At 42.1% G+C, this 23,414-nt stretch overlaps 1 protein-coding gene across 1 annotated transcript in view; it reads right to left on the reverse strand.

The window, feature by feature from the left end:
* Positions 1-23,200, reverse strand: part of GCM1 (glial cells missing transcription factor 1) — a 46,102-nt gene extending 22,902 nt beyond the window's left edge. Inside the window, exon 1 of the mRNA XM_042937321.1 lies at positions 23,169-23,200. The gene's annotated coding sequence lies outside the window, so the exon portion shown is untranslated. The remainder of the gene's footprint in view (positions 1-23,168) is intronic.
* Positions 23,201-23,414: the final 214 nt, after the last annotated feature.

Here is a 23,414-nt window from a genome sequence, read left to right on the forward strand (position 1 = left end):
CTATACTCATTATACCCCCTTAACAGGGGAGTTAATCAAGACTTACAGAAATGGTATCTCACAAGCATGTAGGTGGCAGAGGTGGGGCAGAACTTAGATGAACCCGCTGGCCATGGTCCCACATGAACCATCCAGTGCTGTTCAGAGTCTGGAGTCTTTGTCTCTGCTCCCATATACTCAGAGCTCCACATCGCTCTTTTCAGTCTCTGTCTCCTTCCAGAACACAGGAATCCTGCTCTAAAAGTCAGGTGCCCAGAGGCCCTATTGCGTGGTGACTGATCACAACCACAGAAGCTTGGATTTCTCAGTACCTCTGTCTTGCGTTCCTGGTAACTCTGGGGCCTGCCTCCTGAGGTCATTCTGGTTTCTTTCATTGGTGGGGTGCTTTAGGCATTTTTTAATGATAGTTCTTCTCTGTATAGGACTGTCCCATAAAAATACTGTTTCCTTAGACACTAAAGTCCAGAAACACATCCAAGTCACAATGTCAACCATAACCTCCTACCCCTATATTTCCAAATGTTTAAAAAGGGCCAGGGAGAGAGCGGTATTGTACTGCCTCTGCTTTAGGACAAGTATGCCAGACCCTCAAAGTAGACCCTCAAGGTCTAGTTGCTTGCCTAGACTACCACCTGTGGTTTCCAATTCATAGCCTTCAGACACCTTGCTGTACTAGATGAATGAACTTTTCCAGTATCTACAACTCTGTCGATCCTCCCAGTGCCTACCTTATCTCAATAGAAGTTCCAGGCCCTAGCTCCACCCATTGTCTGGTCCCTCTACCATGAACTAAGCCATCTATTTAACCCTTGTTGTATGTCCAGCATTGTTCTAAACATTGAATCCTCACAATGACCTCATGAAATACAGTATTATTAAGCTACATTAGTCTGAGAAACTGAGGCACAGAGGGGTTAAGTAACTCAATCTCTACAATATCATGAAGTAGCCAATCTCTTGGCATCAGTAATCTGATCTTGGTCAAAGGAGAAATATCAACTAGAAAACTATGATGTTAAAAGGCATTCCCTTCATGGTAGAGTAAATCTCTTTGACACACAAGCCCTTTCTGGTATCAACTATCCCTTGCCTCCTTACCTCACCATTTTTTAGGAAACTGCTCTTCCCCCAGAGGCTGTCCATCAGAGTTTTCTGTTCCTTCCAGCACGGGACCCAGTCTGACCTACACTATCCTTCCCTAGAATTTCCCAAGTCAGAGGTGGAGAGATTGCTCTTTCATTTCAGATGCCAAATTGTAAGCCTGGCTTCAGAGCTGTATGGCTATATCTCTGCTGTCACATGGCAAAATCTGAGCAATGGGGGTGCCTTGGTGGCTCAGTTGGTTAAGGATGCACACACATGGGGGAGACTCTTGGTTTCCACTCAGGTCATGATCTCACGGTTCATGGGATCGAGCCCCACATCAGGCTCTGTGCTAACAGAGCAGAACCAGCTTGGGATTCTCTTCTCTCTCTGTGCAGAAGAAGACAGACAAAGGGAGAGCAAGGAATGTGACCTGCATTCAGGCAAGCCTGTGGCCAACTCCATTTCTCTTATTTGGAATTATAGGATCCACAAATACCACATACACTTTCACTCCTTTCAATGTAGATCTTCAATTTGCACCTGTTAAAGATCACCTCACACATCTCCCATCTAGGTAAGCCTAAAGTTAGCTCAGATTTCAAAATAAATCATTCTCCTTTTATTTATCCTTTGAAAGGTGGGCACCCAAAGGAACTCATCAGATACCCCTTAAAGTCAGAAAAATGCTTCGTAATATCTCACCTGAGTCAAATGTGCAGGACACAAAGAATTGTCATCATCAGCCCAATTAGACACTAAACCAGCACATGCATTTTTTAAAAAAATGTTTACTTATTTATTCTGAGAGAGCACGCACAAGCAGAAGAGGGACAAAGGAAAGACACACACACAGAATCCAAAGCAGGCTGCAGGCTGAGCTGTCAGAGCCTTGACAGCTTGAACCCAGGAACTGCAAGATCATGACCTGAGCTGAAGTCGGACTCTTAACCAACTTAGTCACCCAGGAGCCCCCAGCATGTGTAGTTCTTAGAGCAGGTAACCAAGGGACTTCTCAGAGCTTTGCAAAACTGAACTTTGGATGTTTTCTTCAGGGTTTCTCAAATTTTAAGTCATTTGTGGCTCTCATGTGGAGAACTCTCCAAGTTCTGTATAATATACTTCAGTTATAAAACCACCCTGCATCATCTTTGGATTCTGAGCTGCATCTGTTGTGAGAAACAGGAGGCTGACTTAGTGTTCTCTTTTTCAGTCTCTGGGCAGACAAGACAGACTTGGCTGACCATTGAGATCTCTAATTGGTGGTTCAGGTAGGGAAGCCCCTGGATGTCATGGTGTTCTCTGGAAACTATTGTGAAATTTCAAAATATTTACTTTAGAAGCATCTAGGTGGCTCAGTTGGTTAGTGACTGACTTTGGCTCAAGTCATGTTCTCACGGTTCACAAGTTTGAGCCCCGCATTAGGCTCTGTGCTGGCAGCTCAGAGCCTGGAGTCTGCTTCAGATTCTATGTCTCCCTCTCTCTGCCCCTCCTCTGCTCACACTCTGTCTCTCTCTCTCTCTCTCTCTCTCTCAAAAATATAAACATTAAAAATTTTTAAATAATATATTTACTTTAAGGGGTACCTAGCTGGCTTAGTCGGTTGAGCATGTGACTCGATCTCAGGGTTGTGAGTTCGAGCCCCACATTGGGCACAACGCTTACTTAAAAAAAAAAAAAGAAAAAGAAAGATAAAATATTCACTAAGACTTAAGAACTGTTTCACTTATAGAAACTATGACGGATAGATATGTATGTAATATCAAAATCACAACCATGAACCCAAGTGTCAACCCCTTACAAAAGAAAAAACCAAAAAACAAACAAGCTTTCAAATTCATAACAGTGGACTGTTGGGACACCTGGGTGGCTCAGTCTTGGTTAAGTGTCTGACTCTTGATTTTGGCTCAGGTCATGGTTTCACAGTTCATGAGACCAAGCCCCGTGTTGGGCTCTGGGCTGATGGTGTGGATGGAGCCTGCTTGGGATTCTCTCTATCTCTCCCTCTCTGCAACTCTTTCCAGTGTGCACACGAGTGTGTGCTCTCTCTCTCAAAATAAATAAACATTAAAAAAATAATAGTGGGGGTGCCTGGGTGGCTCAGTCAGTTAAGCATTCAACTTCAGCTAAGGTCACGATCTCACGGTTTGTCAGTTCAAGCCCCACATCAGGCCTTCTTATGTCAGTGAAGAGCCTGCTCTGGATCCTGTCTCCATCTGTCTCTGTCCCTTCCCATTCTCTCTCAAAAACAAATAAACATTTAAAAAAAATGGTGGATTGTTTCCAGTTTCCTATAAATATTTTGTTGTCCTTTTGTACTAAAAAGCAAGAAATGGGATGTCCTACAGCTTGATAACAATGTGAGTAAAAGCAGAATTGAGAAAACTATTGTTTCTTGAATAATTTTGCTAATTAGGAAATCAACACCAACTTTTTAAAATTTAAGAGTCACAGATTAAAAAAAAAAAGAATCATAGAATAGTTAAAGCAGGAATAGGATTTTACCATTTCCAGGAAGGAGTGAGATACCCAAACTGTATTTCATAAAAACTAAAATTTTTATGGTTGTTTTCATAAAAACATGGTTTTATGGTTATTTTTCATAAATGTCAACATAAAATATTATCTATGTTAAAATGTAACAAGTTGTTACTGTTATTTGAGATGAATTAATAAATATTTCAAACTGTTTTCAGTTCTGATATCTAACATGGTAAATATGGGTAGATAGAACCACATAATCAAAAGTTGTTGAAGGTTCTTATTAATTTTGAAGAGTAAAAACAGACCCAAAAGTTTGACGACTGCTACTGTAAAGTACTAAGTCCTAAAGTACTAAACCTTGGTCATCTGGAGGAGAGTGGCTTCTGGTGATATTCAGCACTCAGAGTGTAAACTGCCACATCTCTAGCCCGTGATGGGTTCCTATTTCAGGACTAGAAAGATGGCAGGAAGGGAGGGGGGCTGGGAGAGGGTAAGGAGAAAGAGCCGCTTTCAGTACAATGGCCCACTGACAATGTCCATAAGACAAAACATCCCAGGAGGAGGGAGGTCCTGCCCACAGCAAGGCTCTTCTTGCTGGTTCCAACAAGCTGGTTCAGGGCTGGTTCCAACACACCCAGCACCCACCGCTTCTGCAGCCTGACGGTTCCTGCTCACCCGCAGTGGAGGGAACGAGTGTGCCCTTTCGGAGATGCAGGACAGGGCAACTGGGGTATCCTTCTCTGGTAGGCTGTGGAGGGAGGCTCTAGCAGCTACTGTCCCCAAACAGGGCAGAGCAGGAGAGGGAGAGTGGTGGACGAATGTGGTAACTCAAGAGACTCAGTGATGAGCACACACAAGAAAACACAATCCCAGAGAGAACTGTGCGGAGCTGGGATCCTGCGGGTGGGGCCACAGGCCAGCACATGACAGCCTCAATTGATGTCACCCAAAACTCTGAAGCCTGGCAATCACAGCTTAGATATTTGTAATGAAAGAATACTGATGGGACACCTGAAAATAACGTAACATAGTGTGGTAATGACACCTTCATTAAAAAATATAAATAAAAAAATAAAAGAATACTGAGAAAAAACACAACAAAAATGGTAACCAATAATGGGATTATTGGTAATGTTTATTTCCTTTTTTATATTTACCTGTAATTTTCTAAATTTTCCATAAGAGGGGTACCCCGCTGGCTCAGTCGAAGGTGCATGTGATTCTTAATCTCAGGGTTGTTATTTTGAGCCCCTGGTTGGGTGTAGAGATTACTAAAATAAATTAAAAAAAAAAAAACTTACAGAAAAAAAATTTTCTGTAAGAAACGTGCATCCTTTTCTATCATGATATATATATATATATATATATATATATTTTTTTTTTTTTTTTTTTAATTTTTATTTTTTATTTTCGAGAGTGAGAGAAACAGAGCATGAGCAGGGGAGGGCAGACAGAAAGGGAGACACAGAATCCGAAGCAGGCTCCAGGCTCTGAGCTTGTCCACCCAGAGCCTGATGTGGGGCTCGAACTCACGAACTGTGAGATCATGACCTGAGCCGAAGGTGGACGCTCAACTGACTCAACCACCCAGAAGCCCCATGATATATATATATTTTTAAGTTGGTGATACAAGTAAAAATATCTACTATTTGTACAGTACTTTATGGCAGCAATGCTCAAATATTTTTACACTCTTAAGAAATAATGGGAGGAGTGCCTGGGTGGCTCAGTCAGTTAAATGTCCGACTTCGGCTCAGGTCATGATATCACAATTCATGGGTTCAAGTCCCGTGCTGGGTTCTGTGTTGACAGCTCAGAGCCTGGAGCCTGTGTCTTTGGATTCTGTGTCTCCCTCTGTCTCTCTGTGCCTCCCCTGCTTACACTGTCTCTCTCTCAAAACTAAATAAACAATAAAAAAATTTTTAAAAAAGAAAGAATGAGAATCTCAAAAAGCTTTATGTGGTTACATCCGTCAATATTTACCAGATTAGAAGTCAGAGCTGAAACAAATTTGAAATATTTATTAATTGGTGTAAAATAATAGTAATAACCCAGTACATTTTAACACAAATAGCACTTCTGTAAAAAATAACTGGGTCTTCAAAACAAAAATTCATAGAATGAGTTACTGTAACATTTTTTGCCAATCTTTAATATCTAACCTAATAGAGTGCAGTGGGACATCTCATACCTGCTTCTGTGTTCCATCTATTACAGTGCATGTGAATGTCATGTAGGCTCTGGGAACCTCACTGAATATGTATAAGAGATTTATAGTGAAGAAAAGTAAATAACATCTTAGTATATTCATGAAAACAGTTTTAACCTTGTAAACCTCCTGAAAGGGTCTGGGCGACCCCCAAGACTCTGTGGCCCACACTTATAAAAACACCATTTTCTTTATACTGTACAAAATACCTTCACAAACAAATCTCATTTGACTCACAAGAACTCTTGGAATTGGGCATGTTTTTAAACAGAGGAGGAATCTGAGAGTCAGAGAGGTCAACCAATTCATCCACCATCACATGGATTCCTGTCTCTAGAGTCTGAGTCTTGGACTCAATTCCAGATATCCATCACACCAACTCTGAGAAGCTTTTTAACCACCCGCTTTTTCCCAGAGCACTAGCCTGGGGGCACACTCAAAGATTTCTTTTTTACACAATAATTAGGATGGCTAATACATGAACTCTAGAATGTGCTAGAGAAACGAGATCCTGGGACTTATGGAAAACAGAGTATGACATAGCAGAAATAAGCCCAGGTCCTGGTGGGCAGGAGCCCCAAGTTCTGGACGCCAACTCCTTCACTTATTGTGTGACTTGAGCCGAGGTTCTCTACCTCTCTAAGCACCAGGATTGCCTCATCTGCGAAATGGAACGATGATATCTTATTTTCCTGAAGGCATGGTCTGGACAAGCCGATTGCCCAAGGTCCCTGCTAGTGCTGTCATTTACCAAAAATTCCAGTCATTTGGAAGGTAGGAATACAAACAACTCAGCTGAAATGGACTCTCCTTTTGAAACTATAGTTCCTGTAATTCTTCCTCTTTCTCTAAAGTAATATTTGGAACTTGGTATTTATGGAAACGTATTTCAGTCACCTTTTTTGTAATTTCTTCAACCTTTATCCAGAAAACCTGGCCTTGAGAACAATTCATGGAAATCACTTAAAAAGTTGATATGTGGAGACCAAATGCAATTCGACAGCCCCCACAAGTGCAATGAATGCCTACTGTTGTGCTGCAGACACGTAAGATTCTAGAGAAGCATGCACACCTGATTTTTCTGGGAATGCTACTGGACTTACACATCTATCATGTACTTAAGCTGCTTTATGTTTCTTATTTTTTTAATTGTGGTAAAAAATAACATGAAATTTACTGTTTTAACAAATTTTTAAGGCTTATTTCTTTTTGAGAGAGAGAGAGAGAGAGAGATTGAGATACAGCATGAGCAGGGGAGAGGCAGAGAGAGAGGGAGCCACAGAATCTGAAGCAGGCTCCAGGATCTGAGCTGTCAGCACAGAGCCTGACGTGGGGCTCGAACCTACAAACCATGAGATTATGACCTGAGCTAAAGTTGGCCACTTAACCAACTGAGCCACCCAGGCGCCCCAGGTTTAACTATTTTTTAAGTTTATTTATTTCGAGAGAGAGAAAGAGAGCACAAGTGGGGGGGGGGGGGGGTGGGCAGAGAGAGAGAGAGAGAGAGAGAGAAAGAAAGAGAGAGAGAATCCCAAGCAGGTTCCACAACCAGCACAAAGCCCATCTCGGGGCTCGATCCCACAACCTGTGAGATCATGACCTGAACTGAAATCTAAAGTTGGATGCCCAACTAACTGAGTCACCCAGGCACCCCATTAACCATTTTGAAGTAAAGTTCAGTGGCACTAAATACATTCACACTGTTGTGCAACCACACCAACATCCATCTCTAAAACTCTACATCTTGCAAACCTGAAAATATACCCATTAAATAAGAACTCTCCTTTCTGCCCTGGCAACCACCATTCTACCTCTGTCTCTATAAATTTGACAACTCTAAGTACCTTATATCAGTGGAATCATACAGTATTTGTCCTTTTGTGACTGGCTTATTTCACTTCACATAATGTCCTCTGGGTTCAAGTTGTAGCAAGTGACAGAATTTCCTTCCTTTTTAAGGCTGAATCCTATCCTATTGTATGCATGCACCACATTGTGTTTATACATTTATCTAAAGATGGACATTTGGGTTATTTCCAGTACATTTAAGCTTTCCAAGCCTTTGTTTAAACTTGGGGTGCCTGGGTGGCTCAGTTGGGTAAGCGTCCGACTTCAGTTCAGGTCATATCTCACAGTTTGTGAATTTGAGCCCCACATCTGACTCTGTGCTGATGGTGTGGAGCCTGCTTGGGATTCTATCTCCCTCTCTCCCACTGCCTCTCCCCAATGGTTGTCTCTCTCAAAATACATACATAAACTTTAAAGAATAAATAAAGATTGGAGAAACTCAACACAGATAAAAAAGAAAGGAAACTAGAGCAGAAGACATGGCTCAGAGAAGTATGCACGGAGTTCAGACTTGAGACGTAAATTCTAGTACTAAAACAAAAACCCGAAAAACAGATTTTTGTCTTTGTTGTTTTTCCCTCTTCTCTAAAGAACTGTTACTAAATTGTGTCATAAGATCATGGAATGTACTGCATTTAGTTTCACATTCCACAGAAAATGTAGCAAAATTCCTGAAAAATTCCATTAACTTTATCTTTGAATATATCAATGTAGTGTACAATTAGGGAAACATTTTGATCTGAATGATCACACTTGATTTTACAAGAATCTTACAAGATAGTCAGGGTGAGTTATTTGTGCAATTTCATAGATGAAGAAGCTGAGAGTCTCAGCCATTAGCTCATCACCAGCAACATGGGGAAGGGGACACCATCGAGGTCTCACAAGAACTCCAGCTGTGTCCCTCACCCCTGTCAGTAGCTGTGAATGAGGATTTGAAGTCATGTCCTAAGTATGATTTCACTTCACCCTGAAGCAAAGAAATACAAGCTGGACAACATCTTAAGATCCTTCTAATCTTGGGGCACCTGGGTGGCTCAGTTGGTTGGGCATCTAACTGTGGCTCAAGCTGTGATCTTGGGGTTCATGAGTTCAAGCCCTGCATCAGGCTCCTTCGAGCCCACTTCGGATCCTCTGCCCTCCTCTCTCAGCCCCTCCCCTGCTGGGGCTCTCTCTGTCAAAAAAATAAGCACTAAAAAAAAAAAAAAAAAAAAAAAAAGATCCTTCTAATCTGGTGATTTAATTTGACAGTTTTCCATGACAGTGAGCTCTTTTTTTTTTTTTTAAAGCTGGTGTGTCTATGTGAAAGCACCTACTAATGTATATATTTAGTTAATGAAATCATCTCAAGTTCTGTTAAAGACTCTGCAACAGTAAGAGAAAATCAGCAAAAAATGACAGGGGAGTGTAAGGTTGTACAGGTTGAGTAGGAGGAACATTACTCTTTGATCCTCATGCTTAGTTTAGAAAAAGTAGGTATAAAGTTGATTAAGTGTATGATGGTTGGATTAAGTTGATGGTTGGCACAAGTTAGGAGTACTTAGAGCAAAGCTATGAAGTGGTCAGATTAACTGCCCATTGAGTGCTCCAGACTCCTTGCAAACCCATGGATTGTACCTTTCTCAGCTTTACCCAGGGACCTGGTGCCTTCAAGATGCCTGTCTACCCAGCCCTACCATGCATACTGAGCCCCTTTTCTGGATAATGCCCCATCTTCTGCACTTTTTCCCATCTCCTCATCAAAACTTGCCTATTTGAAACTTCTAGCTAATAATGGCAGATTGTCTCTAGACATTTATTTCCCCTCCTTTCCCAAACCCATTGCTAGAGTAACTGTAAAGGAACTTTAAATGATATTAGGCTAAAAATTAACAACCACAACAAACAGGCAAGGAGGCCACAGTAGAAGAGAGATTTCAATGATTTTTTGGAAAGACAAATTAGACATCAGGGGAACCAACTTAGGAAGGGGAGAATGCTCCAACTTAAATGGAGGTGGATGTGGACGAAAAAAGAAAGCCACTGGCTCACAGGCTGAGTGCCTGGTGACCCCAGGGACTGAGGAAGGACAGGCTTGAGTGAGGCAAAAGCACTGGTGGGAGGACTGAGCAGTTGGGTTGTTTTCCTTATTCCGCTCATGAGATAATAATGCCTCCCCAGCCAGCAGGAGAGCTGAGGTTTGTTCTCCTGGGAAACTGAACAACCAAGGGTTTGGATTTGGAGACATATGCCATCTGGGGACACAATAAGGTAAGGTGGAAATGAGAACCAGGCTGAAATTAGCTTAATTAAATGAAAGTCTACAAATTAACTGTGGGGACCTTAGCCTTTTTCCCAACCCTGCTGTCAGAAGATCAGCAATGGAGCCTATGCTTGGACACCACGCTGGCTGTAGGAAATAGAGGACCCTTCTTTTCTACAGAAATTGAGCAGTCTTAGAAAAATGAACTGCAAACAGTTTAGGGTTCTATAACAAAAAGGACAGCTCAATAACCAGTCCCCTAAAAGAGAATCCACCAGTCCACAAGTTTAACCTACATATAAAGCTACACATCAGCTTTTAGAAAAGTGATCTCACTCTTAAATATGAACAAACAGTCAAGGGTGACTACAGATTTGGAAAAAGCCTGTAACATGAAAGAGATTTAAAACTAACCAACTAACCAAGCCTTGGAGGAAGGAGAGTACAGGAAGATGTTGAAGCCATGCCATTAAAGACCCTAAGGATGGGACAACCAAGATGTTATAGGAAAAAAAAAAAATTCAAAAAGCAAGAAAGGACTCTGGGAAATCATAAATACAACAGTCAAACTGAAAAAAATCATAAAAAGTTAGGAAATGGAAATCAGGGAAACCTACTAACAACCAGAAAGTTAAATCAAAAGTGAAAGAGCAGAGAAGATATTTACAAATGACATATCAGATAAAGGGTTAGTATCCAAAATCTGTAAAGAACTTATCAAACTCAACACCCAAAAAACAAATAATCCAGTGAAGAGATGGGCAAAATACATGAATTGACACTCTCCAAAGAAGACATCCAGATGGCCAATCAACACATGAAAAAATGCTCAACATCACTCATCATCAGGGAAATATAAATCAAAACTACAGTGAGATACCACCTCACACCTGTCAGAATGGCTAACATTAACAACTCAGGCAACAACAGATGTTGGCAAGGATGCAGAGAACGAGGATCTCTTTTGCATTGTTGGTGGGAATGCAAGCTGGTGCAGCCACTCTGGAAAACAGGTGGAGTTTCCTCAAAAAACTAAAAATAGAACTACCCTACGACCCAGCAATTGCACTACTAGGCATTTACCCATGGGATACAGGTGTGGTGTTTCAAAGGGACACGTGTACCCCCATGTTTATAGCAGCACTATCAATAATAACTAAAGTATGGAAAGAGTGCAAATGTCCATAGATGGATGAATAGATAAAGAAGATGTGGTATATATATATATATATATATATATATATATATATATATATATACACAATGGAATATTACTCAGCAACTAAAAAGAGTGAAATCTTGCCACTTGCAACTATGTGGATGGAACTGGAGGGTATTATGCTAAGTGAAATTAGTCAGAGAAAGACAAAAATCATATGACTTCACTCATATGAGGACTTTGAGACAAAACAGATGAATATAAGGGAAGGGAAACAAAAATAATATAAAAACAGGGAGGGCGACAAAACAGAAGAGACTCATAAATATGGAGAACAAAGTGAGGGTTATGGGAGGGGTTGTGGGGGGGGGATGGGCTAAATGGGTAAGGGGCACTAAGGAATCTACTCCTGAAATCATTGTTGCACTATATGCTAACTAATTTGGATGTAAATTTAAAAAAAATAAAAAATAAAACTTAAAACAAAAACAAAAACCAACCAAACCAAAAAAAAAAAAAAAAATGAAAGAGAACAGGGGCATTTGGGTGGCTCAGCCAGCTGAGCATCTGACTTTGGCTCAGGTCATGATCTCATAATTAGTGGGTTCAAGCCCCATATCGGGCTTTGGGCTGACAGTACAGAGCCTGCTTAGGATTCTCTGATCTTCTGTCCCCCTCTGTCTCTGCCCCTCCCCTGCTCATGAGTGTGCGCATTCTCACACTCACACACACACACACACACACACACACACACACACTCTCTCTCTCTCTCTCTCTCTCAAAAAAAAAAAAAAAAAGTGAAAGAGAACAAAAGTAGGAAACAAGTTTAGAGGATCAGATTAGAAAATCCACCCAACTAAAATTGAAAGCTACCAAAAAGATAAATAATTGAAAGAGGAAAATAACAAAGCGATACAAGAAATTTTCCCAGCCAGAATTGAAGGGCATGAGACTCCAGACTGAAAGTTGTACTGAATGCTCAACGTGGTAAGACCTACCCTGACATATCACTGCAAAATCTCAGGACACTGGGAGTCAAGAGAAAGAATTCTTACACTTCCAGAGAGAAAAAGCAGGCAAATCAGAATTTTACTGGATTTTTCAAAAGTACCAACTCTTCCAAACCAGCAGATGATGGAGTGATGATGCCTCCAAAATTCCAAGAGAAAAGTATCTTCAGCCCAGAATTCTAGAGTGAGCTATATCATTCAAATGTGAGGGAAGAATAAAAATGTTAAATATTCAAAGACTTTAAGATTTTGCTTCCTGTGCACTGGAAGCTACTGAAGGATATGCTTCCCACCCACCCGCACACTCCCACACTCCCCACCCCCCGCCCAATAGGGAAAATTGGATGAGAAAGGGTTCCAGGAGAGCAATGAAGAAAAGCCCATCAGGGCAGGTATCTAGAAGGCCATAATTATGAGCAGAGACCATAATCATGAACAGAGGATTCTGGGAAAGAGAATGTGATAGTTAAATTTTATTGTTTGTTTGGTGATGGTTAATTTTAATGCATCAACTTGGTTAGTCCAAGATCCTGGATATTTGGTTAAAAACCAATCTAGATTTTGCTGAGAAAGTACTTTTTTGATGAGATTAATGTTTAAATCAATAGAGTTTGAGTCAAGCAGATTACCCTATATAGTATAGGTGGGTCTCATTCAATCCATTGTAGGCCTTAAGAGAAAAAAGAATGATGTCCTCTGAGCAAGAGGGAATTCTATATCTAGACTGCCTTCAGACTTGTGCTGCAATATCAACCCTTCTCTAAGTCTGGCCTACCAGGCTACCCTACAGATTTGGATTTGCCAGTCCCCAGAAATCATGTGAGCCAATTCCTAAAAATGAAATCTCTCTCTCCATATATATATATACATATACATATATGTATATGTATATACATATACATATATGTATATATATGGATATATGTATATGTACATATATATGTATATGTATATATACATATACATATATATGTACATATATATATATCCATATATATATGGATATATGGATATATTCTGTTTCTCTGGAACATGCTAACTAATACAGAGGTCTACAGGAAAAAACGAGAAACAGTGCCTTTGCAAGGATGGAAAATATTACCAGTTAGTGTGTGGCAAAGATTCAATAAAGTAAATTAATTCAGGGAACATGCAAAATGAGGCAAATAAAAAAATAAGATAATTATTAATTCCAGGAAAAACAAAGGATTGTACCTCAGCAATGAATAGTGGCTTGTCAAGGAAATGTAAATGCCTACGATTGACTAGCCAAAAATCTTTGTATAATTATCTGAGGAGAGGGAAATTAATCAGTAAAATCTAAAACTGATAAATTGAGAAACACAATATAAGCATATTGTTCAGAAACATGGAGATGAATGCTAAGAAAAATTGCCAAAAAAAGGATACGGGTAATTTTCCATGAGTACAAGGGTAGGAGGTAAGAAAAGGCAGAACAGCTAGAGTTTTTCATCATAAACCTTTTTAACTATTTGAACTTATATTCAGTTATTATTTTTATAAAAATTAAAATTAACTGAAAAATGCTTGCCCACTTGCAGCTCCATTCCTTCTGGTAATTAATCTGATGTAGCCATAAAATAAAGCTTGATATGTTGTCCACTCCTGTCAGATAATGTATTTAATTTTTAAAGGGTTTCAGTGCTATTATACTAAAAAGACTAACTGTAAAAATTTTAAATCAAGACAGGCAATATGTGTGAAGAGTGGAGAATATTCAAGGCTTTTTAAACCAAACCACTGGGTGATGAGTATGTTATTTGAGACCTAGGGCATCATGGTGTCTTAGTGAACACCTAATTTTTTTTTTTTACATTTATTTATTTTTGAGACACAGAGAGAGACAGAACACAAGTGGGGGAGGGGCAGAGAGAGAGGGAGACAAAGAATCTGAAGCAGGCCCCAGGCTCTGAGCTGTCAGCACAGAGCCAGAGGCGGGGCTCAAACTCACAAACCATGAGACTTTGACCTGAGCTGAAGTTGGAAGCTTAACCGACTGAGCCATCCAGGCGCCCCATCAGTAAACATCTAATATAAATTCTGATTGAAAAACCTTAAAATAAAACTTGGGACGACTGGGTGGCTCAGTTGGTTAACTGTCCGACTTGATTTCCCCTCAGGTCATGATCTCACAGTTCATGGGATGGAGCCCTGCATTGGGCACTCTGCCCTGGCAGCAGGAAGCCTCCTTGCGATTAAGATTTTGCTTCCTGTGCACTGGAAGCTACTGAAGGATATGCTTCCCAACCACCCCCACACTCCCACACTCCCCCCCCCCCCCCCAACAGGGAAAATTGGATAAGAAAAGGTTCCAGGAGAGCAATGAAGAAAAGCCCATCAGGGCAGGTATCTAGAAGGCCATAATTATGAGCAGAGACCATAATCATGAACAGAGGATTCTGGGAAAGAGAATCCCATGCATGCATGCATGTGCACTCTCTCTCTGTCTCTGAAAAATAAACAAACAAACAAGCAAAAAACAAAAAACAACTCATGCTCAAGACTATTCTGAGTGTAGTGCCTCATCTGCAAGGTAGTATGTGTGCGTTTGTGGGGGGTGGGAATGGTCACACTGCAGACCCTTGCAATCTAAAATATTTCCTCCATTGGTTTCCCATAGGACACTTGAAATTCAATGACTTTTTCATTTCCTTGGTTCTTGAGGGCTTTTTGATATTCAAAGTTGTCTGCTAAAATGGAAATCTTCCCAGGGAAGGAGAGCCCCTTAGCAGGAATTACTTTGCTTGCTACTGAGCATGAGAATGGAAAATTGAAGGGTGGGGAAAGGCTAAGGTGGTGGCCTCCTGGGACTAGCTTTTGGCCAGGTCTTTGTTTTTCCCAGTCACCAAATTAGGTCGGTGAGAAAACAGTAGAGGTGGGCCTGGTATGTTTGCAGTAGCAGCAACAGGCCAGGAGGTAGCAGCCCTGTGTTATCTGGAGCCTCAGCCCCGGTTGCCGGAGGGAGCAGTGCGAGAGCAAACAGGGTCATCCCAGAGGCAGCTGAGCTGAAAGAGCATGTTGATTCCATTGCTGCTGGAATGGCAGTGAGCATTCAGCAAACAGTTCTTGGAACGAGTGATCTCTATGACCAATCATTAAGACTGCTCCCACGGCACATGGGTGGCTCAGTCAGTTAAGTGGCCGATTTCAGCTCAGGTCATGATCTCACAGGTTCGTGAGTTTGAGCCCTGAGTCAGGCTCTGAGCTGTCAGCACAGAGCCTGGAGCCTGTTTCGGATTCTGTGTCTCCCTCTCTCTCTGCTCCTCCCCTGCTTGCATTCTGCTTCTATCTCTCTCTCAAAACTAAATAAACATTAAAAAAAAAAAAAAAAAGACCACTCCATTGAATATACCCTCAACGTTTGTAGGTCTGGGTCATTCCACTCTCCACTTACCCTAGTCCTGGCCCATAGCCACAGAACGTGGTCAAAGAAAACATACCACCATGCTAACCGCTCTCAATTTAAACCCGTGTCCACAAATACCCAGAGGACCCTCAATCATCTTTTATGTCGCCGTGTGTTCACTCTCACACCCTCTCCTAGTCATCTATTTTATACTTTCAACTCACTCTGCACACCTCCAACGTCCCCACTCTGCCGATGGGCGTGCTTCCCACTTCACAGAGGAAATGAAGCAGCTCGAAGAGAGCTTCCCAGACACCCTCGCCAACAGCCACACCCTGATAGTTGGCTTTCCTGCGTGTTACTATAGAGGAACTGCCCAGGCTTTTAGGGGCAACCCTGCCTGTGCCTCCGATTGGAATCCTCTCTCATCTCTATGGGAACAGGACTCCAGCAATTTTCCACCTTTTTGTCCACATCATCAAGTTTCCTTCTCTCCTGTGTGACTCTCATGAACACACAAACCTGCTCTTATTTGTCCCAACATTATTTATAGTCTCTCTTTTAGCCCCAATTACCTATCAGCTTATGGCCTCATCTCTCTCCTTCCTTTTCCAGTAAAATTTTTGGAGTTTTCCACGCTCGAGGATACTGTCTCCAAAGCCTTCCCCACCTTTCTTCGTTAAACACACTGCTATCAGGCTTTTGTTCAGACCATTCCAAAGAAACTCCTCCTGATCTGCACATCACCTAAATCCAACTTGGTCGACTCTGTCCTTGTCTTAACTTTACCTACAGAAAGCACTTGACACAGTTGGTGACTGGCTTCTTGATGACACGTTCTTCATTGTCTCCTGCGTCACCATTATCTGACTTCTCTGTCTTTCTTAGGTTTTTTTTTGCTGATTTTTCCACCTTTTCTCCCCAGTCTCTTATTCTTAAACTCTGTCCTTGGACTTCTTTTTCTGAACATAATCCCACTCCCTTGGTGAGCTCCTCTAGCCTCCTAACTTTAAATACCATTTAGATGTTACTGTTCCCAAATATACACTTCGAGCTCAGACTTCTTCCCAGAGCACCATACTTTACACATCCAATTGACTACTCATTATCCACATGACCATTCAATTGACACCCAAATTGATGTCCTGATATTCCACTGTTCTGTCCATGGTCTTTCTATCTCAGTTAATGGCAGCCTGTTCTTCCAGTTTCTCAGACCAAAATCTTCAGACATCTTTGACTCCTTCCTTTTTCTCATATCCCATGACTATTCCTGCAGGAAATCCTACAGGCTCTACCTTCACTTATATCCAGATTCCGCTCTGGGCTAAGCCACCATCATCCCTCCCAGAATTAGTTAGTGCACAGCCTCCTGACTGGTCTCCCTGGTTCCACATGTGAGTTTCTGCAATTTCATCCCAATATAGCAGCCAGACTGATCCTTTTATAAAAGGCCAGATCATGTCTTTCCTCTGTTCTAAACTCTCCATGGTCTCTCCATTTTAATCAGAATAAAAGCAAGGTCCTTAGAAAGGTATATAGGACTCTAGACCAGCACTGTCTAATAGAAGAAATATGATAGGAGAAGGGTGCCTGGGTGGCTCAGTCGGTTGAGCACGATTCTTGATTTCAGCCCAGGTCAGGATCTCATTGTCATGAGATCAAGCCCCATGTCGGGTTACGAGCTGAGCGTGGAGCCTGCTTGGGATTCTCTCTCAAAATAAATAAATATTAAAATAAATATATATATATGTAATAAATATATAAAATTATATATATAATATATTATAATATATAGAAAATATATAATCTATAAATGTAATCTATATTATAAAATATATAACATATATATATAATATATCTATAATATATTAAATATATATATAAAATAGGTGCCACATGTGGCATTTTAAGTTTTCAAGTAGTCATAATAAAAAAGTAAAAGGAAACAGGTGAAATGAATTTTAGTAGTATATATTTTTCCAAGTTTTTTAAGGGGCATCTGGGTGGCTCTGTTGGTTAAGTGTCGGACTTCCGCTCAGGTCATGATTTCACTGTTTGTGAGTTTGGGCCCCAAACCGAGCTCTCTGCTGTCAGCATACAGCCTGCTTGGGATCCTCTATCTCCCTCTCTCTCTCTGCCCCTCCCCTGCCCCAACCCCTGCTGGGAGGGAGACAGAGGATCCCAAGCAGGCTCCATGCTGTCAGTTCAGAGCCCAAGTCAGGGCACTGTTCAAGTCATGAACAGTGAGATCATGACCTGAGCTGAGATCAAGAGTGGGATGCTTAACTGACTGAGCCGCCTAGGTGCCCCAATTTTAATAGTACATTTTATTTAGTGTGGTATCTCTAAGACATCATTATTTCAACATGGACCCCATATAAAAATTGAGAAATTTTACACTCTCATTTTCATTCAATGTCTTTGACGTGTGGCACGCCCTTTAATCATACAGCACATCTCAGTTTGGACCAGGCACATTTCAAGAGCTCAGGGGCTACACATGGTTAGAGGCCACCGTGCTGGATGGTACAGCTCGAGCCCACATCTCTTGTTGGGGCCTCCTGCTCCCCCTCACCTGGCTCATTCAGCTCCTGCCCACTGGGCAGGCTTCACCTCAGGACTTTTGCACAGCCCATTCCCTTTGTTCTTCCTCCTCTTTCCCCTGACAACCTCACAGATGCCTTTTTCACCTCCTTGTCTTCCCTTACGTGGCCATCCCACTTAAACTGAAACCAGCACACTTCTCATTCTGACACTTCCAATTCCTCTTACCTGCTTCAATGTCTTCCCCTAGTACCTATCACTTTCTAAAAGCATTCTCTATTTGCTCACAAGAGAAAAGTTCCACAAGGGCAGGTATCGATTTTGTTCGGTGACATGTTCCCAGTACTTACAATAGCACCTGGTACATAGTAGGTGCTCAATAAATGCTTCCTTTTTTTTTTTTTTTTTTTTTTTAAGTTTATTTATTTATTTTGAGAGAGAGAGAGAGAGAGGAGGGCCAGAGAGAGAGAGTCCCAAGCAGACTCTGCACCACCAGCTCGGAGCCTGACGTGGAGCTCGAACCCATGAACCATGAAATCATGACCTGAACCAAAACCAAGAGCCAGACACCCAACCTACTGAGCCACCCAGAAGCCCCTCAATAAATGCTTCATGACTGAATGAATCAAGGAGAGCATAACTTTATCTTCCCATAAGGGTTCTTGTGGCTTGGAACCGGCATCTCACATGATGCACTACCAGCACACAATCATCTTGGGGTGACTGAAACGGGAGCTGTTTCATCTGTCAGCAGTTGTTGTGAGAAAAGGCAAGGATAGGTCTGATGTAGCAAGCACTGAGTGTCCACTGTGTGCACGGCTGTGTGGAATGGCAACACAACGATCATAAGGACGATCACAGGGCAATCATAAGGATGTGGTCCCATGTCCTGCAGGTCTGGATTACCCCCGGGGCAGCTCCAGAGGCCAGAGCCAGTGCCAAGGTGGGGCAAATTGATAGAGACTAATTTCACTTTTTTGGAAAGAACCTTTTAATAATTAGCACCATTCAAAATGAACAAGACTGTCTTAAGAGATCTAATTATAGTCCCCAATTTAGAAGTCACTATTGCTGAGATGTGGGCTGTACTGGGGGCTGGACTAAAGTCACCTTTACCATTCTAAGATACTTGAGGCTAAATGTTGGTGGAGTAGAAATAATATGGTTTATTTTTTTTTATTTATTTTTTATTTTTAAGTGAACTCTGCACCCAATGTGGGGCTCAAACTCACAATCCCAAGATCAAGAGTCTCATTCTCTACTGACAGAGCCAGCCAGGTGCCCCAATAATATGGGTTTTGACATCTGATAGTCTGGTTTGAAGTCCTTATTCCACTGTTTACCTGCTGCTGTTTGCACATTGTTACATTTTTTCAGGATGTTACCTGAAATCTCCAGGGATTTGTTTCCAGGTAACACATACAAAACTGTCTTCCACAGGAGTCGACATGTAGTGGAAAGCAAACGACTTTTTTAACTTTACTTGGAAAATTCTCTCCTAGGTTCCACAGTTTCCAAAAATGTTAAAGACCACCCCCCCACCCCCCGCCTTTAATTCTCAAGTTATTTCTAAAAACCTGCTCCCACCAATGACTGCTCCCTAGGTCTTTTCCTAAGGGCAACAGCAACAGTCACAACTTTTAACTGTGAAGTGCTATCTCATTTGATCTTTGCAAAAGGTGTGGAGGTGTTGACCAGAATTAGTCTCATTATTCAGATGAGGAAATTGAGGCTCAGGGATGTGAATTAACTTGCCCAAGGCCACATATCTGGTTAATAGTCAAAAACAACTTAGGAGGGGCACCTGGGTGGCTCAGTCCATTAAGCATCAGACTCTTGGTTTCGGCCTAGGTCATGATCTCTGGGTTCGTGGATTCCAGCCCTGCCAATGCAGAGCCTGCTTGGGATTTTCTCTCTCCCCCTCTCTTTGCCCCTCCCCCGCTTGTGGTCTCTCTCTCTCTCTCTCTCTCTCTCTCTCTCTCTCTCTCTCTCTCCAAATAAATAAACTTAAAAAAGATATAACCTAGGAAATTCCAGAGAATTTCTTTCACTATTCTGTATTCATTCATTCACTCAACAAGTATTTACTGATCCATCAGTGCCAAGAGCTGTGCTAGGACTGAGGATGCGCTCTGCACAAACCCCTTCTCTGCTTTCTGTGCCTTAGTCTCTGGACTTAGGTTGGGGGTTTTTAAGCATCACCTGTTCCCGTTCACTTAAGGCTTGGGCATCCCTTCTAGGCCCCAGTAACGGTCTCTGCAAGTGCTGCTGGTTTGCTGCTTTTCTACTGAAGCAGCAGTTTCCTCCTGAACTTAGTCTATCAATACTGTGCAAATAAGCCAGTAATTTTCCATTTCTGACTGGACAACAAGGTGAAGTTTACTTCTCCTTAAGCAGCGGCCGCACATCTTAGCCAACATCTTGCAGAACGCGGACTGTAGTTTGAGAACCCGGCACCTCTAAAGGCCCCTTTATGTCTTCCTTGACTCCTAGTTTGTTTCCAAATGACAGTTACAACTTGTACCTACTATTTGGTGGGCGGGGGGCAGTGAGTGCATACTGAAGCAGTACAGAGACATTAATTAGCAAAAAAATGTTAGCTTGCCCCTCCTTCTTCTCAAAGGTCTGACCTGACACCTCGGTTCAGGTCACAGACCCCGCCCATGCTGGCTCCCTCCTTAGGTCAACCCGTCCTTAGGTCAACCTGGAGGGGCTGGCCACAGGTGTCGGTGCAAATTTTAAGGGCGCAAGGGCTTCCTCTTTCTGTTCAGTATGATTTTACTCACTTGTTCCAGTCAAAAAACAAAACGAAACAAAATCCTTAAACTCTTTTCTAAATTACTTTCATTTTAGAAGTAACCAGAAGATTATGAAAGCTTAAAAAGAACCAACTGCAATTTACCCAACCCCAGTTTATGTAATACTGTAACATAATGTTTAGAGTCCATATTTAAAACCTCTCTGGGTGTCTGGCTGGCTCAGTCAGAAGAGCATGCAACTCCTGATCTTGGGGTTGTAAGTTCGAGCCCCTTGTTGGGTGTAGAGATTACTTAAAAATAGAATCTTAAAAAAGTTTAAAAATAAAAATAAAACCTATCATATTCAGGTAGGTCAAATGGATGAGTTGTGCTGATTTTATTATTTCTTGTCATAGGGGAGGGGAGGGATATTGAACTAATGCTCCTAAATTTCTTAGCATAACAGTCAAGGACCTCCCTGACCTAGTTCTAAATGGCCTTTCTGTGTCAACCTAGACTCGAACACTGATTCATCTTTATCTCACATCCTGACATGGTGCTGGATACAAGGGAAGCATGCAATTATTCCAGCCCTCTTCCAGCATTATCAATACGCTACCTATGCATATGATCCCTGTGAAGAACGGTGAGTTCCTTGAATTCCTTACCAAGGATCTTGTCCTCTACCCAATGTTACTCGCTCATCCCTATGGCTGAACACTAAACCTTAAACCTTGTCACCAGTAGCTGCAACTGCTCATAATCTCAAGGTCAAGCATTCGGTTCTACCTCCCGGCTTCCTGGTGGCCCTCTCCAACATTCTTCCCCCAGACTAGAACCTCCAATCCATTGATGCCCCAACACATAACACTGCCTTGACTGCTTCATGTTCTTCCTCCCTCTTAATCATGCAACATACTTATACTAAAACATTATTTGTTGTTTAGCTGAAATTCAAATGTAACTGGGCATCCTGTTGGTTTATTAGCTAGACCTCACAACCCTACGACTATCATGGTAGGGTCCCCTCCCTAAGGAAAGGAAGAAAAACAAAAACAAAAACCTCAAGGCAACCTGGTTATACACATACGTGACATCCCTCACAACCTTGTAACATGAGACCACTTAGACTACATGTTTGTATGTAATCATATATGGGAGACAAAGAAGTGGAAAATATGTAAAAAACTATGCCACGTGGCATTCGGGACTCAGTTCTTCGGTGCAAACCCAACTGAGCAGTGCCGGTAGGAATAAAGTTGCTTCCTGGAAAGAAAAGTCTCGGTGTCACGACTCTCTGTGCGAGAATCCTGCTACACTATCACTCTCCTGTATAAACTCAACTTCTTAGGCCTCCTGCCTTGAAACTCCCTTGGCAAAACCACAGCTGCGAAAGCCCAACTTTCTGACACCTCTGTGTCCCCACACCTGTGTGGCCGACTGTGGCTGGAGAAAAACACAATCCCACTGAACAGATCTCCCTTCAGATTCATGACTACAAACCTCAAAGGGGGCCTTCATGCTGCATGGAGAATCATTCTACTTACTAGGTTCCTGGTGAAGTCACACTCTGTATTTTTGCCCTTTCTTCCTCTCCTCAAAACTCTGTACTTTCTCCTCTTTCTCAGGGCCCTACCAAACAGAAGATCGAAGCACTCAGGAGAATTCCCAGATTCTCCTCACCCCACTTATATCCCAGTTTATTTGTATCCATCTGTGTTAACTTTCCTGTCTGTCACCTAGATTGGGAGTCAGCAAACCATGGCCTGGGGGCCATTCAGTACATCATGCCAGCTAAGGATGGTTGCTGGTTTTTAAATAATTGGGGTGGGGGTGGGGAATCACAAGAATCCATCATGCAACATGTGAAAACCATCTGAGATTAAAATTTCAGTGAGCCTAAATGAAGTCTGACTGGAACATGGCCATGCCCATTCATTTGTATATCGTGTATATCGGCTCTGCAACACAGACGAATAGTTGCAACAGAGATTGTATATCCGCACATACTAAAATATTTACTTGTCTGGCCCTTTGTAGAAAAGTTTGCTGACCCCTCATCTATCTGTGCTCCAATCCAAAGCCACCTAATCCCATCCCTCTTCCCTACTCAGGAATATTGCCCTGCTAATTCCACTCAACCCTGCCTCATCAATTTTTCCCAGTCTGCTAAATCACTCCCATGAGCATACCAAAAAGCTGTCGTTTCTCCAATCTTAAAAACAAAACCAAAAAACCTCCCAAAAAACAGAAAGATCAAACCAAAAAATACTTCTTTCTGGCCTCCTTCTGCCCCTACTAATTAACTGCTCTCATTTACAGCAAAAATCCCCAATTATCTGCACCTGAGGGCCACACGCCTTCTTCCCCACGTCTCACTTATACTTCGCCCTTCACTCCCCCTGAAGACCTCACCGCACGCACCTCGGTCCCACGGCCACGGTGAGGCTGCACCAGGGGCCAGTTCTCACCCCATCTTACCTGGTGGGGGGCAGCAGGACACAGTGGATCACTCTCTTGGCCCCAAAGCTCCTTTTCACTAGGCTTCAGAGACACCACACCCTCTAGATTTTTTTCCCACCTCCTAAGCGCTTCCTCATTATCTCTTTTCCTTGTTCCTCTTCTCCCCTTATCACCAGAGGCCCCAGGACCTCTGTCCCTACCCCTGCTCTCTGGCGCGCAGGCTCCTGCAGGCTCTTACGCTAATGTTTCCAAATGCACACCCCC

This window comes from Panthera leo, chromosome B2 (genome assembly GCF_018350215.1).
Source record: "Panthera leo isolate Ple1 chromosome B2, P.leo_Ple1_pat1.1, whole genome shotgun sequence".
Taxonomy (NCBI): domain Eukaryota; kingdom Metazoa; phylum Chordata; class Mammalia; order Carnivora; family Felidae; genus Panthera; species Panthera leo.